This window comes from Temnothorax americanus, unplaced genomic scaffold, assembly GCF_048541705.1.
Source record: "Temnothorax americanus isolate GAGA-0224 unplaced genomic scaffold, ASM4854170v1 Scaffold16, whole genome shotgun sequence".
In the NCBI taxonomy this organism is placed as follows: domain Eukaryota; kingdom Metazoa; phylum Arthropoda; class Insecta; order Hymenoptera; family Formicidae; genus Temnothorax; species Temnothorax americanus.
In genome coordinates, this window is record NW_027509297.1 from 2,704,097 (window position 1) to 2,719,441 (window position 15,345).

At 39.1% G+C, this 15,345-nt stretch overlaps 1 protein-coding gene and 1 long non-coding RNA gene across 9 annotated transcripts in view; one reads left to right on the plus strand and one right to left on the minus strand.

Moving 5' to 3' along the window:
* The window catches only part of LOC143895616 (CUGBP Elav-like family member 1-A), a 553,022-nt gene that overhangs the window by 156,544 nt on the left and 381,133 nt on the right, over window positions 1–15,345 (plus strand). For 3 of the 7 annotated variants that reach the window (XM_077402901.1, XM_077402908.1, XM_077402913.1), the window contains exon 1: window positions 13,860–14,766. The exons of the other annotated variants lie outside the window; for them this stretch is intronic. The gene's annotated coding sequence lies outside the window, so the exon portion shown is untranslated. Of the gene's footprint in view, window positions 1–13,859; window positions 14,767–15,345 lie in introns of those variants that run through there. 7 annotated transcript variants of the gene reach the window in all.
* Window positions 1–15,345, minus strand: part of LOC143895628 (uncharacterized) — a 342,321-nt gene that overhangs the window by 137,030 nt on the left and 189,946 nt on the right. The gene's annotated exons all lie outside the window — the stretch shown is intronic.

Sequence of the window (15,345 nt, forward strand, 5' to 3'; positions counted from 1 at the left end):
TGTTCTCGTATGTAGCTAATTGTGCATATAGATCCAATACGTGTATCGTGCATACAACAAAAAGTTCGCTTCTATAGATTGTAATAAAAAATATGACAAGAGAAAAAACAATTTTTCAAAAAATTTAATTTAGATACTGCAGAATAATTGTAAGTCGCTTAGAAAATTAGAAGAAAACTACAAGAAGAAAACATTTTGCTGGGTGATTGTGTATTATAATATATAACATAGTATATGAAAGAAACAGATATCTGAGAATTTTTGCAATACTACTCATCTAGCTTATCGTGAGTCTTACTCCAACGCATTAGTCAATCTTATAAATAAATCAATCAACCTTCACATTTCATTTTTATTACGTCGTTTATTTTACGACCCTGAAAATGGCAATTGTTTATCAGACAACTTGAAACATAAAATTCGAAATTCCGGTCACTTTATGTAGAAACTCAGCTCCGTGCGACGCTCCGTAAACTTCGCGAGAGCACGAATTCCCCGGTACTCCGGTGCATCTATAACCCGGGTAAATATAAGTATGACGCGAATCTTGGCAGCGGCCACGCGCGACGCCGTTTTCTCTCCACCCGCACTCCATCCATTACACGGGCCGAACTGGTGTGTGCGTATTATTGGCGCGAGCCGTAGCAGTCACCCTTCTCGTTCTTCCCTGGCGTCGCATGCCTCTTTGCGCAGCCCCGTTACACTGTACGTCCCGCATGCTTTTTCGTCGTCGTCTTCGGAGCCGCTTTAATTTGCCACGCGCCAAGAGAGTACGTCGACACCGGAAAATATTCGTCCGCGGCGAGGAGCGGCGTGGTCGGATGACGAATGCGGAATCGTCGTGGAAGGGCTCGTCAAAAGGGGACCGCGACGTGAGGGTCCATCGGGAAATCGGTCGAAGCTGATGAGACCGCGCTTTTTTTCCCACTATTTCGTCCATTCCCTTTTGCGACATGTGCACAGGTTTCTTTTTCCCGTATACATTCAATCTTGCCTTTGGTTAAAAATATATTCTGGTGAACCGTGTACTCCGCATACGCGGATAAAATGTCACGATATTTGACGGAGTAGGTATCTTCGAATAAGGAAGAAATATGAGAGCGGCATTACCTGCGAAAATAAACGCGACGGAGAAATTGGAAGAATGCTATGTGAAAGAAACTACATTCCAATCTCGATAACTTCAAACTAAATTTTGAAATTTTTGTGTAACAAACCGTCATTTTGTCGTGGATGCCAAATTATGAACTAATTAATACTATGAGCCAAGCTTTTACATAATACAAATTTCTTTTATTATTACTGTTATAATTTATTTATGTGACATTTTAAATACTAACTATTTTAACTACTTTATAAATACTAACACTGATACTCAAATATTAATTTTCTTTAAAGGAGATTAAGATAATAATATACAGAATTTTTTTCTTGTTTTTACATAACATACGTTTAAACGATTTATCTGCTAATTGTGTAGGTGTTTGAGACTCGTGGTTTTCTCTTCAGTTGTAGCTGAATTTATTTTTCGACAAATTATATCAGTGCGAAAAATATGTGAGAACAAATATTTTATTGAATATAAGCACATGGCTGTGCGCAAATAGTGATAACGGAATAAATGCTCTTCGCCAATTACGATTTCACCAGACAACACTGACAAGTGACACATATATAGTGCGTGATAAGTGCGGGAAACGAGAGTTCGTATTTACACGTGGAAGTCAACCGTCAAATTGAATAGTGTAACGTAATATGCGGTTTGCAGTTAGGAACGGGCTTTCGAGCTTGCTTGCACTTTTAACAGTTGACTCAATTACAGCGCGCAGTGGTGTCGTTGATTGCCGGTGTGCGCGGTGCGAATTTAATTACATAACCGTGGTTTACGCACCCATGCTCCATTATCTTAAATTGAAATAATAATCGCAATATTTATTTATAAATAGAAATAATTACTGTGACATTAAAAAAAAAACAAAAGAAAAAATAGATAAATGTCGAGAAATTGTTTTATCACGCAGCGATTATAATATATGTATAATCAACTTATTTTACGTTATTATATAATGTGTAAAATATCTCACAAACTTCCCGATTCATAATTTTAATAATAAATAATACAAGTATATTATAGATTCACATTATTTTCTTAGCGTACAAGACATTCGCTTCTTACGTGAAAACCTATAGCCCTAGTTGGTAATCAACGTAAAAGTAAAAAAAAAAAACTTTCGCAATTATAGTCTAATGTAAATCTGGCTGAACGACTCGAACAAAATTTCAACCCGACAGAAACAGAAACCCGATTCGGGAATAACAGTCGTCTTTCATTTAGAAGATCATTTCTTTCGGTAGATATATCCGTGAGTGGAACACGCCGGTTTCTCCCCCTCCTCTCTCTCACTCTCTGTCTATACAGTTATAATGCCCCAGTTGCGGTGCTTCCAAAGTCCACGGAAACGATAGTTTCCTTGCGCGGTAGCATTTGAAACTTTCACTATTAAATACTAATTCTGCCGAGGATCTCCCAAGTATTGCGCCCGTTTCCCCATCCCGAAACGGAGCCGGGTAAACACAAATGCACCTCCGTCATGTACGTATGACATACACGGCGCACATATCTAGGATCCTATTGATCTCGAATACATATACGGACGTCAGTAATTAGTCTCGTATTGTTACTAATTTGCTAATAGATCGATATATAGGCACGATTATGTGCCTCTGCTCTCGAGAACGCGATTGTTTCACATTCACATCGCGCATTTCAAGATGAAATGCTACGAACGCGATATTGATAGCATATTACGATCTGCTTACGGTAACTTGTGATACGGTTATTGTGTTCACTAATGGCTAGTCCACATTGTGTGTTTGGTTTAGACCGACTACGTCAATTTTACTCGTAGAGTTTAGAATTGCTTCTTAATCTGCTTTCTTGAAACATACTGTTGAAGCATTCAATTATTTTTTATTTATAAACGGCTGTAAAAGTAAAGAGATAAATTTATGAGATATAATTTGATAACAAAACTTTGTGGTTTACTTTGAATAATTTTTTTTTTTAATTTTAGTTGATATAAAATAATACAGTAGAACAATATAGAGAAAAACCGATAATATATCGACATCTCTTTATCATTATCTACACACTTTTGCAATATCCAAATTTTATCAGATACAATTCATCAAATGTGCGTGTTATTTTATTCATGTTTATATATATAACATTCCGCAACTCTTTAAGTATAGTTATTCTATCTTAGTTATAACCAAAATGGAATAATCTTAGTTTAGCCATGTCTACTTAATTCGTCCTAGTACATAAAACAAGAACCAGAAATATTCAATATTATTTAAATGAAACTTTGTCAATTCTTAAAATCATTAACGATAGAATTTACATCATCAATAACTTGCAGGGTAAAAACTCAAGATATTTGTGAATGATCTGTGTGACAGAACATCCTTTATTCAGAATGAGTCTGAACGCAGGAGTTGAGTCGAAAAGTCCTTTGAAATCGTAGAGCAACGAACTGATTAAAAACGGGATAGCTACATGGGGCCGCGGTGAAAGGATTTCCGTGTAAACATGCATAGGGGTTCGTTCGTGAAATAATATCGCTGTGATTACGAAAGACGAGAACGAGCGGTATATGATGCCGTTCCATCAAAGCGATTCGTCGCACACACAACTGTCGCGAATTAGGGTCACCCGATGTCGCCATGAGACCTACGTAGGTCCGCCGCGTCGATAAATATCGACGCCGCGTTGTCCCACACTGTACACATAGAATGGAGACAGGAGAATAGGGTTGGACGAGGGGAAAGGTGTATGGGTTTGGGGAAATACGAGCCGCGTACTGTGTAACCCTTCTACTATCGGTATACGGCACCTCGATGGAGATTGGTCACGGTATATGTGGATCAATATCTTTATTACGATGTCCCGTGTGTCGCCCCAGGTCGACATAATGCGATAGTTATAGGGATAGACGTGTACAAAGCGCCGATATATACTTCATGACGCGCATTAACGATGTTCCTCATTAATATTTTAGTTACCTTCGTTTTTCACCGTCTAACGTTTCCGTAGTGGAATTTTTATTGAGATATATATATTTTATTTCTGTCTCATAATACGGAAAGTGTGATTATTGATATTCAATACCGTACGGTGTCACAATTTACATTAAATTTTACACAGATAGTGAAATTCCATTGAAATGAAACAAACAAGTCATTAGTTGTAACACTGTTCTATGAGAAACTTGCTCTTAAGATTGGCCGAAACATTTGAATCATTGAGTCTTAATTACTGAACGATTTTATGAATACTATGTTATTTTTGCGAAAGTGATGAAATTCGACTTACGCATACGCACGGTACAATTTCTCGAAGAATCCGATAAAGAAACTGAGAAATTCCGATTGCACGACAAAGATCTGCCAACAAAATCAGGAGCGATTTGATATGTCGGAGTCAGTCAGACAAGCGCACGCGCGCGCGCGCGATCTCCAGTATATACGGGAGATTCAGCAGAAAGATCCGTGGAAGGACAAACGGTGAACGCGCGGAATAGCATATCCGCGAACAAATATTATTTTCCATACTGAGTGCACGCGCTCGAATGCGTCGGGAGCGGCTTAAGCGAGTGCGTCTTCGTCGGGCAATGCGATCCGCCACGGTTCACTTAATTTCTCATCTCTCTCCTTATAGCGCCACGCCGCGCGCCGACGGCGCGGGCGCAGCATTATTCTCCGTTGACATGCAGTCGAGATGTAAAACCGATTTACCTTTCTTCCTGACTCCCCCGCGTGTATGTATACGGTCGGAAAAACGCGGTTGGCGCGACTCTCGTGTGGGAATCCCACTGCGCGCAAGATCTTCTTTGTCGTGAGATCGGATTATTCCGCTTCGTGATAATCCAACATTGTTCCGACGGTGTGCGCGTCGTCCGTTGGAAATACGTTTTCGTAATCTTCATTGCATGAAGAGTCGTATCGCGTTGTCGTAAGTAACCGCGTAAAACGTAACAAATTCCAAACTTCAGTTACAGTAATTTTAACAGAATTTACCTTTATCTCTAAATACATTTTCCAGAAAAAAAAAAAGAAAAAAGATTTTAATTTTTAAAGAAACGAATTTTTTAACAGGTAATATACAAATATTTTTATATAATAAGATACATGATTTGGAAAAAACAGCGTGTGTAGGATAATAAGACACAAAGATGTTGACTTTCAAGTAAGATATATACAGAAACCGGAAATATTACGAAAAATTGATAAATGTGATCTATTATACTTTAAACAGCTATGATATTCAGGCGCATAAGGCATCTTTTTCAAGACACATATTATATCTCGTATAATAGAACTCTTTCCTATAACAGCAATTCAAAGTAACAGGTTATTAATTATTAATTATTTCGATCAATACGGTTACTTTCATGAAAATTGCAACAATCATGTCGAGAAAAAACGGAAGAACAAACGGCATACGTGGATCCATATATGATAAAAGAATTGACCAATCGTTTGAAATATTCATGACAACGTTCACTCGAAAATATCACGTCAGAAACGTTGCGCGAGGTGCGTCTCTTTATGGTTTTGGGGCAGAAGAAGATCAAAAAAGACACGCGAGGGACGAAAATAGAACGAGAAAGATCGCCTTCACATATTTCAGCACATTATGATCTTTTCTCGGCGAGCGAATATTGCGTTGCGAAAACAACCGGAAGCGCGCGGGCATTTTCGATTCATCTCGCGACGCAACTTTGGACAAGTTGGATGCACCGTGGCCGACTTTTGCAAGAAGTAGATGCGCTGGAGAAAGGGTTAGTGATGTTCGGGCACAGTCAGGAGAGGTCAGAGGCGGATGAACGGAATATTCCATCGTGGAAAAACGCAAAGCGAAGAGGAAAGGCCGGCGCTTCGCTCCGTCGCGACGCTTTTGAGGCGTCGGGGTCGAGCGCCCCGTAAAAAATGTTATTAAAATGTGTTTGGAGTTGCCAAGGGGAAAAGACGTTATGAATATTAAGCGGGCTCTATAGAAGCGCCTGACGCCGCTATCTATATCGATATATATGCGCAGGGTTCGCAAGCAACCGCGTACATGCTGCCGCGCGAGATTGATTCTCCGCAGAAACAAGCGGATTCATTCAAGTGCGTTGAACGATTCTACTCACGATGATAGCCCCTCCCTCCCTGCCTCCCCCCGTCGAAGCTTTTTAAATCTCTCTGATAATAATTATGGTCCTCATATTTGTCAAGTTCTCAACGATACTGATAAATTGCTGGATATATTTCAATCTATATAATTCATATTCGCGAGCGCATAGCGCATGGATACTTTTATATCCAATTTAATTAAATTGCGTTGGTATCTAATTACGTTGGATTGTTGAAGCGTTGGATAATCCGGTCCGTATGCTGTTCGCGGAATTAAAAGAAATTCCGCGGTTTGTGAATGAACCTGCAGACTGTATATTTATGAAATTTATATATTAAAACATTTTGCAGTAATGTGTGTGTAGTTTTGTACTCGTGGCACATCGCAGTACATAACGCATTCGTTTTTTAATAATTATCCCTTTAACTGAAATTTTGTTCATTATCCCATATCTAATTTGCATTGAGCCTTTGGGGTTCTGTTTTTGTGATTTTATATATGATAAGATAAATTTAAAGAATATGGTGGTTTTTGTTTCTTATAACTTTTATACCGATATAAGTCGATTGGAACAATGATTAAAAGGTTACTTATAGAAAATCACAGCGCTGGTCCATCCACTCGGGTATGTCCAGCAATGTTGTGCAACGATGCGCGAGAAAAAACGAAGAGGCGAGGCTTCGCTCTCTCGGCAACGACGGAAAAGGAAGCCTTTTGTTCCTTTGCCATGGGCCACGACCGGGGTTAATTAATGCTACGGGGATAACCCGAACTTCACTGCTGGTCGAAGTCGTTGCTCCAGAAACCAGCTAGTACATCGAGAATAGGATGACTTTCAGCGCCAAGCATGCCCCAAGTTTCTGCAGAAATTTCGGATGGTCTATCGCATCTATTTTAACTTCTAGGAACTACTAAATACAATGAAAAATTTGGAAAATATACTTATAAGAGAAATAGTCTCAATAAAATATACAAATATGTGACTCGATTTTGCACATATCGAAAGAATATAATTTTAATTCATTAAATTTTCTCAAAAAATTTGAAAGAAGAAGGAACATGCATGAAAACTTATACTTTAATGCAAAGCACGCATTATGCAATAATATGAAAAATAAATATACAATATGTATAAATATTACCACATGCCTCGGTAGTCGAATTGGTACGATGCCCTTCACGGAAGGGAGGGAGGTTCCAGGTCCGAATCCTGACTGCGGTAATATTTTTCGCAATAAATTCTTTACAGTTTTTTAAAATAATTAAATCGCGTCGATTTAATTCCGGGGAGGGAAGGGTATTAATGTTCCAACGATAGCTCTGTGTTTCAAGTCCGACAAATAATCGGCGCGCAGTTTATTAAGTTGGAATATATGTATTATATATGTATATATTATATACATTGTAATTCGTTACTCTTGTAACTATTAATTTCTTTACTTGCGCACCACGTACCGCGCCTGACTCGTATCGCCGTTTATTAATTTGTTGCTAGCTATAAAGTTTATCAGAGAAAATTAGAAATGAGATTAGAGAACGACTTTTCTGACGTGAGGCTGAAATAATTATTTTTATCTATTATATAAGAAATTTCATTCAGTTTCCTCAGTCCCCAAAGAATTATATACACAGTATAACGTTGTCAGTAATATTTATCTTCTGTAATTTCTCATGGTTATTCAATCCAAGTTTGAGATCGACAGCGATGAGCATAGCTTCCTGCACTGTTAAAAGTGCGATTGCAGATTATCGTCCTGCATTATGTAGGCAGATAATTTACGAAACTCTGATATATTTCGTTCTCGTCCATTTATTATGATATCTTGCCGGTGACCGAGGTAGTTCTGAAATGCGATGTGTCGTTAATTTATAATATATCAGTACAAAATTATCTTTTTCAAAAAAGGTAAAAAAAGGCGCCAAGTACACGCGCAATGTACGTTGTAAATCCAAAAATCCTAAATAGTAGTATAGCTTTATTTCTTTATAATATTATAAAGAATCATTTTAATCATAAAGAATTAAAGAGATAACAGTACAAAATAAAAATATTTAATTAAAATAAAATAAATAAATTTTTCTTGTAAAAAAACTTGGCGCTGGTTTTTTACTCCCGTCGCATTCTTCCCTAAATTATTTTTATTGTTTTTTTATTTAATCAAAAATTTCAGTACTTTATTAAATTTCGAGATCTAGCAGCGACAAGTTTTTTTTACAATTAATACGATTATTCAAAAGTAATTGATAAACTATAATTATTAAGAAAATCTACTAATCTTTAATTTTATTATTAATTTAAATATATTGGAAAATACTTTACACATTTGATGTTTTATATCTCTGGTAAATTTATTGACTCACTTTAGTTAATCTGCGCGTTAGCTACGACGTACTATTATAGAAGTCATTTAAAGTTACAATAATCACGATTCTATCTACACCAGCAGACAAGTCAAGTGTCTGATGGGACGTAAGATGTACGAACGGCTGCTGATTAATCTGCTTATTCTCGCATTTAAGCCATGTTCTACACTAGCTATTTTAGATGTAATTCCCGACTGACGTAAATGAGATTGCATTATTAACGTAATTGCCGGCGAGCGTTCGAACTAGCGGCGTCTTGCTAAAAACGGCTTGAAACTAAGCACAAAGGGTGCTTTCTTACGACCGTCGCGCGTCGCGACAAAACGATAGCAAACAGAAGTAAAGTAAATATTAATAACGGCGAAGTAATGAAGCGGACGCTAAACGAGAATTCGTAAGCTTTCTAGAGAATCCAATTAGAATGCGAAATACGCGAGGCCATGTTCTGGTGGACATTATTACTCGAGTAGTAATACACCTACATGACAATGCAATTAAAGATTAATACCACTATAGAACCGCATACTTATTGCGCAAATACTCTTTGAGCGTTCCAAGAGCGACTTTGACCAAAAGAAATCAGACCAACGAAATGGAATTGAATTTGAGAATTAACATGTCGCGACAATGTAATTTAAATTATGATTTAATCGGACAATTATGTCGCGATTATGATGCATACATGTATTAAATAATGTTTGCACTTTATATTAATAGCTATTGGATTATCTGGCTCTAAAATAAAGGCTATAAAATAAAATATTGATGGCGTTACGTTGTGACGTAATTTTATCCAAAAGAACTGTAAAAGAACATTTAATAAATATCCAAAAGTATGCAATAATGATAGATGAACTAACCAACAAAAATTGTCTTTTATATGAGCTTTTATAAGCGATGATTTTTTTATTTTTACTATTTTAACATATATAAGAAATATTTGATTTATGTCTTAATTGGTGCACCGCGGTTTTCCTTGACGCGACTTTTTCCACTTTTCTTTACAGTTCATTGAACAGGCAAGTCCTAAACGAGCGATCGATCTTTTTTTCCCGCCGCAATGAGACCTTTCTGAATTCTACTCATTGACAGAGCGGAAACTAAAATTCCCGAGGGCTAATCTCCGCTCCTCGCTGCAAAGTTTCTAAAAAGTTCTACTCTCCAAAGGCGGCAACTTTGCCGTCAGCGGCACATTCTTAGGGGTTAGAAAGCTTGCACGGCGGATAAAGCGTGATCAACTAAATACTAAATTATACCGGTAATATGTATATGCTCGCGCTTATAAAATCGATACTCGAGAAAATATTGCTTCGCTTGGTTACGCATTCGAAACTCCAGTTTTCACTGGCTTACTCGCGGCGCGGCGCGGCGTTTACTCGCGAGAGTTCGACGAGTCATAAATAATACCGCAGCTAACGTTGTTATTATTTAGTCTCATGTGCAACAGTCGGTTTTTCAAGTTGGCCTCTCCCGTGCATTCTCACCCCTTTTATGAATCATAAATAACATAATAGCGTAACCATCAAAAGTGTTATTTCACTAAACTTTTACGGCACGACGTATATCTATAAATATTATTGTGTTAACTTTTTATCGGATATATTTGGAAAATAGATAGATAAATTGATGAGAAATGTTAAAGTTATAAAGTTATTTACTTATTTTTTTTTAAAGAAGACGTTTTTAAATATGACAATGTAAGACATGTTATTGCTGATTAGGTACTATTCAGTAAATTTTGGAAGTGAGATAGAACACAAATATATAAATAATAAATAATAAAATATTATTGTCATTACTTTGTTGCTCATATATCTTTAATATAGTGACGTTTATCCGTTATTTTATCTTTCCATTTTTATTCTTGCAAATAAATTGATATATTTGAATTCGATATTTCTAAATAGTTCTATATACTGATTTTAGAGACGTGTTTGAAAGATGATTTTTTAAATTATCTTAACTTATTTATTTTTGTATTTTCTCACAACTTGTATATGAGAAGCAAAATAACGCGTTTATCATGTTTAAAAATAATTAGTCCTATAGATAATGACAATATTACGTGCCTAATATTGATCCACATCTTGCATAGCTCTTAAGTATAAATAAAAGGATTTGCAGACATAATAGCTAAATTACATAAAGCATCATTATTATGCAAGCATTTAAGGAGATCATAAATTATTAATAAAGTTTCTTTCATTCTTCTTTGTAGTTTTCCCGCCGATATTGTAGTAAATAAGTATGGTAAGTGCACACCTAATTCTTCTGCAGATTAGTTTCCGAGATGTTACCTGGATAAATAAAAAAGCCGATGCGGTTAAATGCTTTGCGCAGCTGCCAATATCAATATCAAGCTGTCATTTACCACAACTGTGCACAAGCGAAGGTGCACACCATATGGATTCCCGCTACGTATACTTGACTCATTTTCCAAACTTTACACAAGTGTGCGCTACATTATCGTTATATACATTTTATGGTATACCGTCTTTGAAAACGATACAATTTATTGCTTTTAATTTTGCCAGCTTTTTTCATGATTTGAGTCGATAATTAAATTTGTACATAAACGAGCAGGCAAAAAATTCCGTACTGCTTTCTTTCCCCTCGCTTGTTACGACCTAGTGCAAATAATTTAAACAATTTTAAAATAATATTGAATTAATGTGCATAATAATTACATAATAAAAAAAAAAGAAATTTTTGCTATGATTTGGATGTCTTATTAAAAAATTTAAAACATAGCAAAATGTTGATGGCAAAAGTGAATAACTTCAATGCCGTCGATTCTACGGTCTGCAACTTATCAATCTGTGTTCGCGAAAAAGATGCAAACGTATGCGAATTAATCATCATAATTCATATTCCTCGTACATTTTTATGACCGACGTATGCATCAGTTCAGTCTGGTCACGCGCGAATTTAAGAGTCGTTCCTCTTGAAAACGTTCGTATATTCTCTTCTTCTCGAAGAGAATGACTCGTTCGCACGCTAAGAAAGCTCAACGTGATACGAATAATAGATTATCGATATACGAAAGTGATTATTTGTTGTTATACGACTCCAACAGTCGCCGATAATAAGTCATCGATACAACTGTCACCGGCGATAATTTGGGCATGCTAATGTAGCAGCTCGGGGCATTAATCCATTTACGCAAATTTGCGATACTATAGTAGATAAGTCCTATTGTGCGCGCGAGCTGTGATCATTTTACGAATCTTTATCAATATCGTGCCAGATTAAATCCGTTGCAAATTAATCTTTGAATTGATATAGGTCATACGATGATGAATGGCCAAAATCGGTTTTCCATAACAAAATGTCATTTATAAAAAACAAAAACTTGAACGTATTTAACTGAATTCCAACATATTTCTTTTGCATTTTGTTACATATACACATGTGCAGGCACTCGCAGGCAACACTAATAATTGATTTTTACTCCAAATATCACAGGTATAAAAAAATGATTAAAACTTCATTAGTTAACCAAACTTATTCCTAATTATTTTAAGCATTAACGTCAGAGACGGATCGATCGCTCTTGCACGAACGGCATCGGTGACGTCTTTCGCAGCCAAATCCGGCATCAGTAAAGCCCGGCCGCGAACCTCAGAACGCGACTGCCGTTGCTTTGTGTGCGCCCAAGGAAACGCCGCCTGTTAACGGCGTTGCCACTCCAAAATTGCGGCAAAGGCGACGCTGCCGCCGTCGCCGGGGTGAAAGCGGGAACGGCTCCGGGGGCGCGGATGCATTAAACTGGGCGAACTTGCGACAGTCGTGACAAATGGCCGAGTGGCGGCCATTCGCGGGTGCATACTAACGTCATAATGGAACGCGCTGGCACATCAGGCGCTCGTGCGCGTTACCAAAAACCGCCTACCGCATAATTATGGTTCTTTGTAGTTTCCCGGTCGCCCCGTGCCAGTTATTACGCAACCATCCCCCTTCCCTCTACCAACTTAAGGCACTCGCGGACGCGGACAATCGACCTACAAAACGCAGTTGCATCTTGTTACGGCTTCTTGTTCGATTACTGTCGCGCACCCTCGTTACGAAGTCGCGTCTCGAAACGCGAAAAGCGACCGGACGTTCCTTCGCAAAGTCATCCGCGCCGGTATAAGCAGGGGACACGGCGAGTGAACCGTTCGCAAAGCACGGTTTGAGAACTGTCGTGAAAACGGATACACGGACTTCTTTGCTGTTCGGAGTCACCGCGACATATTGCTGCGTTTCGTGGCGTCAGCGTTTTTCGGGCGGTAACGACGACGAATGACGACGCGGTGGCAGAGCTAAGCGGCGAGCATGCGGCTTCCCTCCTGAGAACGCTAACGTCGCTTTCCGCACGAAGCACTGGTTTCATTTACTCCGGCTCATTTCTTCCGACTCATTTGCATGATAGCCGCGAGTTTATCGTTCGGACTCTTCAAGGAATATCAAATATGTTAATCGTACTATCGTTGTCATACGATAGTCTCGTAATATTGTACAGACCAAAACAATCAAATTACCATGAAATAGTGTTATAAAATGTGCTCTGAGAAATAGAGTCTGAATTTTATACACTTTGTTACGACAATTTTCAAAAATTGCAGGACTATTCACATTTTACGAATCGAATTTAAAAAGTAATATTTGTTGTACTATACTTTGTAAATATTTATCGTTAACTATTTGATATTAGAAAACTTTTTTTTAGTAAAAGTATTTATTCAATTTATTTTGAGATACTCTTAAACGAAACATAGAAGTCAATTTTAATTAACGAGAAAATATAAATTATAAACATAGAAGTCAATTCTAATTAACAAGAAGATAGAAATTAATTATTAAACTGTGACAGAATATCGTAAATACGTTAAAGATATTTTGTCATAGTTTAATAATTGATTTCCACCTTCTTGTTAATTAAAAGAATATCTTCATCTATTGCATAGAGCTTTAGAAATAGGATATGAAAAGATGCTCAATATTGTCTTAAATATAACAAAACGTCTTTTCTATTCGTTATTATCACGAACGATATTGGTAGAACGTCCGCGACGTCCACCCTCGTGGTCGCAGGGACACCAAATGATGCGGCGTCGGAGCTCTCGCGGCCTGGAAGAGACGTCAGGGGAAGAACGGCAACCCGGTGAGGGTGTAGGCGTCGGTGGCGCTTGTGCGTTTTGGTGGGGCAGCGCCGCGGCGGCGGCGGCGGCGGCGGTGGCGGCGGCGGCAACGGCGGCGGCGGTGGAGGTGGTGGTGGTGGTGGAGGCGGCAAAGCAGGGACGGACAGGCGCGAGGCGCCGTATCCGTGCCACCTCAGTCGACGTCAAGCCGTCGCGACGACGCGTGCGTATTCTATTGTACGTCGGGTATCACGGAACTCACGAGATTCGCGTGTTCCGCGCGCGACGTGACTTGTCGAGCGTGGTGCCCACCTGTTCGCGTTCGGCGGACGTGATCGCGAAGGGTGGTCCCCCGTGCGTTCACGGCAAGTGCGCTCCCCATTCCCGGTTGTCCCTGTCCCCCTGTCCCTCGGATCGCTAAACAAGTGCCCTCGACTACTCCGAAATCGTCCACGCGCGTGGCTGCGAGAATCTACCGAGGGTATCGCGAAGTACTCATTGACCTGTGTCGCGATGAGGTCTCGATGAATAGCACGACTGTTCGAGTGTCTCAGTCGTCTCGTGATAAATAGAAGAGAATTTCCGAAGGGTACATAAAGTCCTCTTGCGATGTACAAACTGACTTGTGTCTACGGTATACCTTCGGATCGTACGGATCGTACGTTCAACGAAGAACACGGCCGTTCGTTCGGGTGATCCATTAGTCAAATTCGTTTCGCGTTGACTCGTTTCTGATCGGCGAAAGGATTATCGAAGACGAACCGTATCTCTATTGGTTCGTCGAGATATCGTCCCGTTTGCACAGTCATCCTCCCTGCGAAGGACACGACGACGGTGGTCCGATAATCCCGATAGTAATCGAGTAACGTGCGTCAATTGATCCGCAAGATAATCATCGTGGAGGATTAAGAGCAGCTGGAATTCCCATCTAAACGTGATCGCGTGATGATTTGTAACATGCCGATGTACCGTTGATATCGTCGCCCAGTGAGAGCTGTTACGCATCCTGCGGAGGAACTCGCGAAAGGAGGCAGCGAGGAGGTGCTCTGGAACGGCGCTCGTTGAAATTACCAGTGAAAAACAGCTTTGGATTATGACTATTGGGTAGGTAGGCCGTTAACGATCCGCATTGTTTCTCTGGGATGTAGTAACATGGTTGAAGTCGTCCGGGACGGGTGTAGTTGATTCGATAAGCGTAACAACTGCGGACAGCTGTTTGGCTAAACATATGTGCGGCGGCGGCGGCAGAAGTGCAAGCGTTTTCGCGTTATTCGCCGTGTCCGAATTCCCACATTCCATACTCCGTTCTATTAATGGTGCGACACGGATTTACATCGCGCATTCCCTATGTTCGCCCAACGGTTCCGTACGTGACACGTGCATGACATTTAACAGCGTTTAGCTCACGCTACGGTCTAATGTGACTTCAAAGTGGCATACCGTATATTCGCTCCGTTTCGTATGAATTTCCAAATCCGCGTCAACTGTGAATCGTTGTGAAACTGAACGTTAAGGGTCGGAAGAAGAAAATTGAGACATATGCATTATGCATATCGATTGCTATTATTTTCTTAGTCTCGATTTCGGAGCTAGCCTTATACTTTTTAGAAAATTAGTTGACGATTTGACGGTATTTCGCCAAACGTGCACGTTTTTCATTCATGAAAATGCATCGATCGTGCC